At 53.1% G+C, this 11876-nt stretch overlaps 1 pseudogene; it reads left to right on the top strand.

Annotated features, from left to right (window-relative positions):
• The first annotated feature begins 10872 nt into the window (after positions 1-10872).
• Positions 10873-11475, top strand: LOC125554724 (annotated as a pseudogene).
• The last annotated feature ends 401 nt before the right edge of the window (positions 11476-11876 follow it).

Raw genomic sequence — 11876 nt, 5'->3', positions numbered from 1 at the left:
AATCTGGTCGATGCGCGGGAGCGGGAACGGGTCTTGGGGACATGCCTTGTTAAGGTTGGTAAAGTCAACACACATGCACTCCTTCCCGCCCTTCTTTGGTACGACGACGGGGTTCGTTAGCCACTCGGGGTACCGAACCTCGCGAATGACACCTGCTGCCTCCAGCTTGCATGTTTCCTAGACGATGAAGGACTACTTCTCTATGGACTGTCGCCACGCCTTCTACTTCACAGGGCGCACATTAGGGCACACCCTCAAGTGATGCTCGATCACCCCTCTAGGGACCCCTACTAGCTGCTTGGGTTCCCAAGCGAATGCATCCTTGTTCGTGCGCAAGAACCTCCCCAATGCTTCCTCTTGATCCGGGTCGAGGTTGGCGCCTATGGTGAAGGTGGCTCCTGAGGACCCATCTTCCTCGACTGGCACCTGCTTGGTTTTGGCCCGATCTTGAGTGAACAACTGCTTCTTCTTTGCTGAAGCGGCCTCCTTAACCCCTGGGGTGGCCTCGTTAGCCGGTCGCGCTGCCATGACGGTTTTGAGGGCACACTTGGGCGCTGCCAGAGCCTCCTTGGTGTCTCCAACTACGGTGAGGACATCCTTGCTCCCAGGAATCTTTATGAGGTTGTAGGCCAGATGGGTCGCCACCATAAACTGAGCCAGAGTCGGGTATCCGAGGATGGCGTTGTATGGGAGGCTAATGCGGGCGATGTCGAAGTCGATCAGCTCAGTGCGGTAGTTGTCGCGAGTGTCGAAGGTCACAGGAAGGCGGATCTGCCCCAAGGGGCTGGTGGAGCCGCCGCTGTCGGTGTCAAAACCGGCGGATCTTAGGTAGGGGGTCCCGAACTGTGCATCTAAGATCGATGGTAACAGGAGACAGGGGACATGATGTTTACCCAGGTTCGGCCCTCTCTATGGAGGTAATACCCTACGTCCTGCTTGATTGATATTGATGAGTATGAGTATTAGAAGAGTTGATCTACCTCGAGATCGTAATGGCTAAACCCTAGAGGTCTAGCTCGTATCGCTATGGTAATGAATTAATCCCCTCCGGACTAAGTCCTCCGGTTTATATAAGCACCGGGCTGACCTAGGGTTGCACAAGGTCGGTTACAAAGAAAGGAATCTACATATTTGGTAGCCAAGCTTGCCTTCCACGCCAAGGAGAGTCCCATCTGGACACGGGTGCAGTCTTCGTATCTTCACAGCCCATCAGTCCGGCCATGGCTAACAGGCCGGACGCCCGAGGACCCCTTAGTCCAGGACTCCCTCAGTAGCCCCTGAACCTGGGTTCAATGACAAGGTATCCGGCACATAGATCTGTCTTCGGCATTGCAAGGCGGGTTCCTCCTTCCGAACTCCAAAACAATCTTCGTACGAAATAAACATGTCCGGATCCGCAACACACAGCCGTAGAGAGTACAGTATTTCACGAATCCAATCTGCTGACAACCTTAGTAATGTGACGTCACACTTCCCGGTCATTATTTCAAACTGTTTCCCGTCCCGTCGTTCCATGTTTTGGGGCGTGGTTTTTATTGGCACATCTTGTCGAAGCAGAGATCGTGTCCCCTTATTGCGGGATTTTCATCAATACGAGCGTGGGTAACCCAACCATCCCACGGGGAAGATTCCTTAGGAATAGGCAGGTTCTTAGGCTTAGGAGGAGGCGTTCAATGCCTGCTACCTTTATAAAGGAACCAAGGGCCGTCTTTTTATGCCAAACCTCTCCTCAGCCTTCCCAACCTCAAGTTCTAGCACCCTCAAGCCTCCCCATCATGTCTGGACCCAGCTCTCAAGGCCGATGGGTGGCTTCCTCCGTTACAGAGGAGGATATCGCAAAGCTTCGGGCGGCCCGATATTTGACCGCGAAGGTCCACCACAGGCTTCCTGCTCAAGGACAGGTTATTCTGACCCCCAGATCTGGCGAGAGGGTCGTATTCATCTCCCACTTCCTCCGGGGGCTAATGTTTTATTACGGACTAGATTTTCATGATCTAGCCCTGGACTCTATCCTCCACGTCTCGGCGTTTATCATTACATGCGAGGCCTTCCTCCAAATCTCCCCACACTTCGGTTTATGGCTCAAGACCTTCAGTGTGAAGACGAAGGTAATTGATGGGGAACGGGTGGGGTGTGGTGGTGCTGTAGTGAGCAAGCTTACCAACACTCTCTGGCAAAAAGGCTCTTTCACCGAAACCTCCCACCAATGGCAGCGAGAATGGTTTTATGTCACGGAACCCCGCAGCACCAAGTGGGCAGCTATTCCTGTGTTCCGTTCTGGCCCTCCGCTACAGCTTGCATCATGGGTTAACAAGGGGCTGGACTAGGGATCAGTTGATGAAGTGCAGACTCTACAGAGCCGCATCCGAACCCTCCTTGAGAGAGACATCGATCTTGTCAACGTGATTCAAGTGATGCTAGTTCGCGGAATCCGGCCCTGCCAGCGTAGGTCTCGCCGCATGTGGGAGCTCAATCCGGAAGGACCACAAACCCTCCAACACTTCTTCGGCACTACGCACGAAGGGATGTGGAAGTTGTTTTTTGCGAAGTGAAAACATTGGCCGGACACTACCAAGGACGCTGGCCTTAACTGCAACCGTCCGAATACCCCGGTAAGCACTTATCTTCTGAACACTTTGTAATTACGCATACCATAATACGGTACTGAGTAGGCTATCTTTCTCCAGGGCTGGATAAAGAAGGCAGAACTAATTATGTGTTCGGCCCCTCTGCCCGAAGGCCCAGCGAATCCTGTTTTAACAAGGATGCTAGCCCTGGCACCATACCAGATGCATGTGGAGGAGGGCGAGGCAGAGAGCGGAAAGACCAAAGATGGCCCCTATTCCAAGGGTACATCAGACATTGTGTCCGGAGGAATCAAAATTCCCTCATCCGAAGACAAGAGTGAAGGGGGGCCACTGTCTCTTCCCCTCATGGGAAGAAAAGGGCCGCCTCCGAAGATTTGGAGAAACAAGCTCCTAAGTGAGGCAAGATGCCTCTGTTGGATGGCTCGGGCTTGAAGGACGTCGAAGCACAGTCTCATAATGAGGACAAGCCTCAGGTTAAATCATAAGTGCACAAGGATGTTTTAAACATATCCCGTTCTATTCTCGTAATGCTTAGAATATATATTTTTTGCAGTCCGGCGTGCAGTCTTCTTCAACAATCCTCTTCCTCGGGGGACCTTCTCCCAGAGATGATGGAAAGCGAGACGCCTCCACCGGCCTCTCTGCCCAATAGGGCAGACGACTTCGAGGTGTCGTCGCGGAGGGTCTCCCGCGACCAACAGGTGGTGCGAGGAATGATGAAGACATTACCTGAAGGTGACACTTCGATGCCCCAGGGTCCGGGGACCAACAATGAAGGCCCCGAACAGTCTGGTCTACAGCCGGATATGAATGAACGGATCCTTTGAAAGGGAGGCTGTACTCCTACAGCAGCCTCCGGAGACCCAGAGGCGTCGGATATATTGACGAACATGCTGCGATAGGCGTCTGTCTCAGAGGAACATTGTACCTTCATGGGCAAGGTGGTCGAAAAGATCTTGTCCGCGAAAAGCAGATTGAATGAAGCCTTCGTGGGCCTGCTAAGAGGCTTTGAGGTTTGTGATGTAATGTTTTCAACTATATTTTATTTGCAAAGATGCACCTGTGTATAGGTGGTAGCCCCTGAGACTCAGGTTGGCTTCCCGTGGGAGGCGAACGGAGGATCAAGAAGAAATATTCAAGGACTAATCTGATTAACTTGAACACAGGCTGCCTCCCCCTGGCTACTTCCTAGACTACAGATATTACCGAGCTGCAGCAGAAGCTTGACGTGGCCGAGGATGATATTGCATTAATCAATATGCGTCTTGACGAGGCACAAGGTATGTATTCGGGGCAGTCCCTTCACGTGCATTTTTGTGACATAAGCATGACGCTGAAAGTTATATACCGGAATATGCATGACTGCAGATGGTGCTGCCGCTGTTGAAATTCTTCGGGCGGAGCTAGCCTGAGCCAAGGAGCAGGCCCGGTTTAGTGATGCAGCTGCCACAAAGGCATCGGCTGAGTTACAAGCCAAACAAGCTACTCGGCGCCAAGACGAGGAGAAGATATCCATGATGGCGCTCGAACTGAAGAATGCTGCTAGCCGTTGTGAACTTCTTGAGAATGAAAATGAAGCCAAAACGGCTGAACTTGAGAAGGCCTTACGAGAGGCAAGAGAAGCGCGGTCTGAATCCAGAGCAGCCCGTGAGGAGATCCGGCAAGCTGGGGAGATGGCAGCTAGTAAGCCCTTTTTATTATAGACTAAGTTCGGCGATCCAAATTATGCTCAGCTTAACCAAGTGTGGAGTTCTCCAGATGTGTTTTTGGACCTGCCGAAGAGTTGATCCGATGCGGCGCAGTTTTACCAAGCGCAAGAGGGGTATGCAATGGAGAGCCTTTTCTGGTCACATTTCAGCGTATCAAAACGCCCTCTACTGCTGAATGAACAGATGTCCCAATGGTCCGAGCTTCACAGGATGTCCGGTGCTGCCATGAAGAACGTCATACTTCAGCTGTGGCCGGGTGAGCCGATTCTGAATAGCTATTTTGGCTTGGTGCGGCGGCTTGCTGATGCGGTGCCATGTATCGATGCCGTGAAGCGGTCGGCGTGCATTGAAGGTGCACGGATGGCCTTTGCCCGAGTCAAGACATACTGGGGGAAGATGAAGGTCGTCGATGTTGCAGCGCAGGGTCCACCCAAGGGCAAGGACCATCATGCACCGGAGTATTACTTTGAGGACGTCTTGGAGGCTGCCCGCTTGATAGAGGGTCAATGTTCGAAAGGCATAATATTCGAGTGAATTCTTTACGAATTTTTAAAGACAATGTTATAATCAGTCTATATTTTTGATTTTGCCTAAAGGCTTTTGTTCCTCCTGTGTGGCCGTTTGTATATGATCTGAAAGTTTTCCAGTCGTCGGCTTCAGCCCCCTCGTAGGAAGTACGGGGGTGTTCGAAAAAGCATCTGATCACTCTTGACCCAACGTCTTGGTGCGTGAAGGAGGTGTCAATGCAGCGAACCAGGCAACCAGACTATAGGGCGTTAACACTTTCACTTAGCCATAGGAGTTTTATGGTAGGTCTACGACATAGCCCCTAGTATGTATGCAGCTTATTCATATGGTGTGTTTACATATTTGACCGAAAAGAGGTCCTTCGTGTGACACGGTGGAATCGCTAAAGATTTCGATAAGTCATCGAGTGGTTGACCAGCTCTCGCCGCATCATGACTGTCAGTTTTCGGCTTTCTCTACTGAGGTGCTTAACCAGGTGAACCGGAAGCACAATCGTAGTAGTTCTCCCTTTACTACCCTAGCCGATAGAGCGGAACATAGGATAGCAAGCACATGAGCCGGGCAACCCAACTATTGACCCAAGACATGATTCGGAGATGATGCATATAAGGTCAAACTCGCGATGCCGAAGTACGCTATAGAGTTGTTCGGACTTGTCGGCAACTCGCTTGTTCCCATAACGAGCCCCTGGCAAGTTATGCCGAGGTGTATGTTTGAAACATCCGTGGGCGCAAAACTCGGTCCTTTAGAAAAGAATGGATTGTTTTTACTGGGATCTTGAGTGATGTGCCAATCATGTATATAGATAAAAAAGCCGCAACCTCGGATATTTAATATGCCAGGGGTCGAAGGCGGAGGAAAAAGGAACTTTACAGGCTCGAAATAGAGAGTGCGGTCTATAAAAAGTAATTTTGGACCTCCTGTCGCACGTCTGCGCCGCCTGTCCTCGGTGAAGGGACTCCTTGACGGGAATAACCCCTTAGGTGAGTGTACGGTTCCGAACTCTGATGGAGTCAGTTTATATGTTTGTCCTTTGCGTCACCTGTTTTTAAGAGAAAAGAAAGAAAAAGGGAAGTAGATAAAAAATGTTACTGGAATGCTTGCAGGCTTGTCCATATTGTGCTTCTGCCAATGCCCATGGTATCTTGAGTGCGTAGTGATGTATGCGCGATACAAATTTTGGGGGTATATGAAGTGGGCGGCGGAAGCCGAACTGCTATTTCCGCTCTGTGATTGATCAATCCTCAGGGGAAAATTGCTTCTAACCCCCGGTATTTGGTTGGTAAACCCTTCCGTCATCCCTATCGCCTGGCGGCCCCCTCCCCTTGTGTTCGGCGTTGAGCTTGCCGGCCTGCTTGAAGACCCAACAGCTTCTGTTGGTATGATTAGCTGGTTTTTCAGGGTGTCCGTGAATCTGGCAGGGTCGGTCCAATATCCTGTCTAGGTTGGATGGTCCGTCTCGGTTCGCCTTGAATGGATTTTTCCGTTGACCGGGTTTGGGATTGCTGAATCTGGCGTTGACCGTTGTGTCGCGCGATCTGTCATTATCATTGTGACTGTTGTGTTTGCTTCATCGTGGCATGCCATTGCCGTCTCGAATTTTGGAGGTGCCCGAGTCGCTGGTGCTATTGCTTCAATGAGCGAGCCAGCTGTCTTCTCCCACGCAAAAGCGAGTCATTAGAGTGGTAAGGGTTGTCATGGATTTAGGTCCTTCTTGACCGAGGTGGCGTGCAAGCCATTCATCCCAGACGCTGTGTTTGAAGGCCGCAAGGGCTTCCGCGTCCGGACAGTCGACAATTTGGTTCGTTTTAACTAAGAACCTAGTCCAGAGCTTCCTGGCTGACTCTCCGGGCTGCTAGACAATGTGACTTAAGTCATCGGCGTCCGGTGGCCGGACATATGTTCCTTGGAAGTTATCGCGAACGGCATCCTCCAAATCTTCCCAGCTGCCAATAGAATTTTCCGGCAGACTGTTTAACCAGTGCCGAGCTGGTCCTTTGAGTTTTAGTGGTAGGTATTTGATGGCGTGAAGGTCATCTCCGTGGGCCATGTGGATATGGAGGAGGAAGTCCTCGATCCATACCGTGGGATCCATTGTTCCATCATATGATTTGCTATTCATGGGTTTGAACCCGTCTGGGAATTCATTCTCCATTACTTCGTCTGTGAAACAAAGTGGATAGGCGGCGCCTCTATGTTGGGCCACACTGCGACGTACCTCCGATGGAGTCCGTTTGCGGTGTTCGGCTCGGGCGTGGCTAGGTTTGTCACGTCCGAATAGGTAGCCGTCGCCGTGTGTCGAGGCACGTCCTCGTGATCCATAGATTGATCTAGTATGCCCCGCTCTGTTGTTCCGGTCCTGCCGGAGGTCATATTTGTGACCGAGAGTTGTTTTATCTTTGCCTTTATAATGAGGCGGGGCGGGCTGGTGTTCGGCTTGAGTTGTTGCTTTATCCCGGCCACGTGGTATTCTGTCAGCCCCATTGCGTGATGATGGTATGAGCTCTAGCGCCTCATCGTCGAACTGAGGTAGTAGTTTGTGCTTCAGGTAACTTTTGGCTGGGCGCTTAGGGCCATATTCTTCGGCTGCTAGGACATCAGTCCATCTATCATTTAGCAGATCTTGATCAGCTTGAAGTTGCAGCTACTTCTTTTTCAGGCTTCTTGCAGTGGCTATTAGCTGGCGCTTGAAGCGCTCCTACTCGAGAGGTTCCTCAGTCACGATGAAATCCTCGTCGCCGAGGCTCTCCTCATCCTCGGAGAGCGGAAGATAATTACTGTCCTCCGAGTCTTCGTGTATGGCCTGTTCATCAGGGCTATCGTGCCCGTCTTCCCGTTCATTCTGTTCGGATGTTGTCCCCAACAGGGTCTTCGTTGTCTTTGGCATTGTCCAGAGTATTATTTTCTCCGCTGCCGGTGTTGCTGTCTTTTGCACGGCGTGACTTAGAGCGGTGCCGCTGACGCCGGTGTCTAGGCTGTGTCCCAGGAGGTTTATCCTCAACTGGATCTTCTTTGTCATCGTCGTGAGGTTCTTTAGGTGTATCCACCATGTATACGTGTACGAAGAAGTGGCCGTCCGGCATCCAATAAGCGGCGGGTTTTGTCCATGTTCCTCCTCTGCATCGTCGTCCATACCGTCGATGTCTTCGGAGCCGTAATCGAGCATGTCGGTTAAGTCGTCGACAGTGACTATGAAGTGGGTGGCGGGTGGGGAGTGAAATTCCCCATTATCAACCCCTAGTTCGAACCGGATATAGTTCAGTTGCGGGTCCTTTGCTAAGGACAGGTTTTTTAATGGGTTTAGCATGTCGCCCAAAGGCGAGCGCTGAAATATGTCTGCGGCGCTGAATTCAAATATTGACAAACAATCCAGTTCGGCGCCCGCGGGCTCGCATGGTTCGGAACTTATGACCGGAAATGAGTCCGGAGTCCCGGTGGAGTAGGTATCGTGTGAGATCAAGTCTATGTGCGGCTCCAACGCCGGGAAATCTATGGCCTCTGTGGCGGGGTTGAGCTTCCCGTCCTTGGATGGCGCAGTCTGCTCCGGATCTAAGGCCAGGGCAGTTACACGAGCTGTCTCCTGGGTGCGGTCCGATGACAAATTTAGGTCATGTCCCTCGGGGTGACTAGGAGTGGTAGCCGCGGTCTCGAATCCGGCGCAGACCAAGTCTCCACGGATGTCCGGAACGTAGTTCAAGCTCCCAAAGTTGACCTGATGGCCAGGGGCGTAGCTTTCGATCTGTTCCAGATGGCCAAGCGAGTTGGCCCGCGGCGCGACGTCGCCGAACACGAAGACATGTCCGGGGAGGAAGGCTCCCCCTTCGACAGCATCGTTGTAGATGATTGAATGAGCCATTGAACCTCTTGACGACGGCACAGTGGAACTCTCAATGAAAGCACCAATGTCGGTGTCAAAACCGGCGGATCTCGAGTAGGGGGTCCCGAACTGTGCGTCTAAGATCAATGGTAACAGGAGACAGGGGACACGATGTTTACCCAGGTTCGGGCCCTCTCTATGGAGGTAATACCCTACATCCTGCTTGATTGATATTGATGAGTACGAGTATTACAAGAGTTGATCTACCTCGAGAACGTAATGGCTAAACCCTAGAGGTCTAGCTCGTATCGCTATGGTAATAAATTAATCCCCTCCGGACTAAGTCCTTCGGTTTATATAAGCACCGGGAGGACCTAGGGTTACGCAAGGTCGATTCCAAAGAAAGGAATCTACATATTTGGTAGCCAAGCTTGCCTTCCACGCCAAGGAGAGTCCCATCCGGACACGGGTGCAGCCTTCGGTCTTCGTATCTTCACAGCCCATCAGTCCGACCCATGGCTAACAGGCCGGACGCCCGAGGACCCCTTAGTCCAGGACTCCCTCAGCTGCCGACCCCAGAGAAGGGCTTGCTGGGGAGGAGCCGTTCGAGTGGTACGTGAAGAAGGCTAAAAGCCTCCACAGAGAGCACGTTGAGGCCGGCGCTGTCGTCGATGAGGGTCTTGGTGACAGCTACGCTGCAGATGGTGGGCGTGCAAAGCATTGGGAGCGCGCTCGAGCCGACGGTGGTGACGGGGTGATCCCCCGAGTCGGAGGTGAGGTCGGCCTTGGGCACCGCCCAACCTGGGGGAGCTCCTTGCCACACGGAGGCAGCGCCAATTTGGTGAAAGAACGGCTTGGTGTGACGGTACGAGGGCGGTGCTTGCGAGCCTCCGAGGAGGGCTGCCACGGCGAGAGGTGCCTGTGCCGCGAAGCGCGCAACGAAGAGACCGTGCAGCTCCTCCCAGGAGGCCACCAAAGATCCTGGCAGGCTGAGTAGACAGGCGTGTGGCACGCTGGCCAGGGCCAGGGGAACCAGTTGGCCATGAGCTGATCGTCACCTCCGGCTTCGAAGACGGCCTCCTCATACGCCTGCAGGAAGGCCACCGGATCTGTCGCGCCGTCGTAGCGGGGCGGCATCTCTGGCTTGAACTTGCGCGGCCACCGCACCTGCCTCAAGGTGTGGGTGAAGGCCCGAACTCCTGCGGCGCATCCACAGGCGCCCGCCGACCTAACTAGAGGGATGGTGTCTGCCATGGAGCTGGACAAAGAAAGCGGAGAGGCGAAGCTTCGGTGCACCCCTACCTGGCGCGCCAAATGTCGGATTTCGGGTTCTGGAAAAACCCTTGAGGTTCGAACTCTGGGGTGCGCACAAAGATCTCTCCTCCCCTAGCTCACACTCTCACCGCAATCTCAAAGCTCAACACATCAAACTCGCAGAACAAAGGACACAGGGTTTATACTGGTTCGGGCCATCGATGTGATGTAACACCCTACTCCAGTGTGGTGTGGTGGATTGCCTCTTGGGCTGAGGATGAACAAGTACAAGGGAAGAACTGCCTCCTGAGGAGAGGTGTCCTTGAGCTCGATGAGCTGGTGAGATGGCCTTGGTGGAGTGGATCCAATCCAAGATGAGCCGATCCTTTACTACAGTGGTGGCTAGTCCTATTTATAGAGGCCCTGGTCCTCTTCCCAAATGTAGGCGGGAAGGGATCCCAAAACGGCCAAATTTGAAGGGAGACAACTAGTACAAGTTATCCTGACAAAAGGTGGTCTTTGCCTGCCAAAGGTTCTGGTACTGACACCGTCCTGGGCTTCATGGTGACCTCCGTCCTGCCGTCCTGCTAGTCTCGGTCTTGTTGCGCCGATATGGAAACCTCTACCTGATGCCTCGGGACTCCTCACCTGCGCTTGCCTCTTTAGCACCAAAGAGGAAACGAGTACACTGCGCGCTGGCGCCCGCCTGGCCTTGGTCATCATGGCTTGCGTCACAGGGACCTCGCGAGGTGCCCATCGCCTTGATCTCTCTGCCGCTCGTGAGCTAGCCTGGGGAGGCTGCCCCGAGGAGGTCTTGCGCCGTCCGCCTTGTGAGGCTTGGCCCCTCGCGAGGGTCTTGAGTGTTCGCTGATGAAGATGGACCGTATAGGGCCGCTGGTGGAGCCACGCCATGGGCCGCAGGCAGGCAAGTCTGGGGACCCCCATTCCCAGGACGCCGACAAGACCTCCCTTCCTTATGGAGACCAACGTGCAGTTGTGTGTTGCGATCGGCACTATCGTCGCCAAGCCAGAGATCAAGAAGCTCCAGTTCAGCATCCAGGCGCGGGCGGGCCCCAAGATTGCAGGGTGCCGCGTGATCAAGGTGGAGGCGCACCAGATCCCGGAGCACCCGCGCTCGTGTCGTGTGGCCCTGGTCGGCGACGTGGCGGGGTATGTGACCCGGTGCTCTAGCGAGGGCATCTACTTCACGGCCAAGTCCGGGGAGCTTTGCGTGTAGGCGATGGGCGATGGGCGATGGCCAAGGAACGGCGGCTAAAGAGCGTGGTGATGGAGGCCAGGATCAAGCGCGGGTACCTGCGGCGATGGGATGATGAGTTCATGCTGGCGTTCAAAATCTTGGACTTGCTCCAGCGCTTGTTCTATGGAGAAAATATGGACATGAGGCGCTGGTGGTCGGCTAGGGCAGATGTTCGACTGCCACCTGCACAAGCGGATGGCGCCCGGCGAGCCGTGGGTCGACCTCCAGTTGGTGTGGCACACCACAGGTAGCATGGTTCGATACAACATCCTCGGCAAGGAGATCCAGCGGCTCCAGCAGCTTGAGTTGCTACGGGCTTAGAAAAATCCCTTCCATTCTCTTTCTGCAGGCAATGGGTACCGCAGATACAGTACTGAATAATGAGGTGAACCACCAGTCCACCATTGAGCACCATTTGATCTGCGGCTGCTACTTTGCAATCTTTGCAACCAGTCTTCCCTGCGAAATGACCGACTTGCCACACAAGTTGTGCTCGTGCTGACATGGCACCGCCGCTGGTTAATTCCTTGTGTTGGGGAGGCCTAGAAGTTGGGCATATACAGATGCTTGTCAGTCTGAACTCTGAAGGTAATGGTCTGATGTTTTCTAAAATACTATTGGCTGATCACAACATATTCAATCATTGGAAACCTGCACTTCTCTTGTTTTCTTGAATTAGTGTTAACCATCATTCTTTGACATGATTACTGTGTTTCTCTTGT

The sequence above is a fragment of the Triticum urartu genome, chromosome 4 (genome assembly GCF_003073215.2).
Source record: "Triticum urartu cultivar G1812 chromosome 4, Tu2.1, whole genome shotgun sequence".
NCBI lineage: Eukaryota > Viridiplantae > Streptophyta > Magnoliopsida > Poales > Poaceae > Triticum > Triticum urartu.
This window is presented reverse-complemented; position numbering and strand designations above follow the sequence as displayed.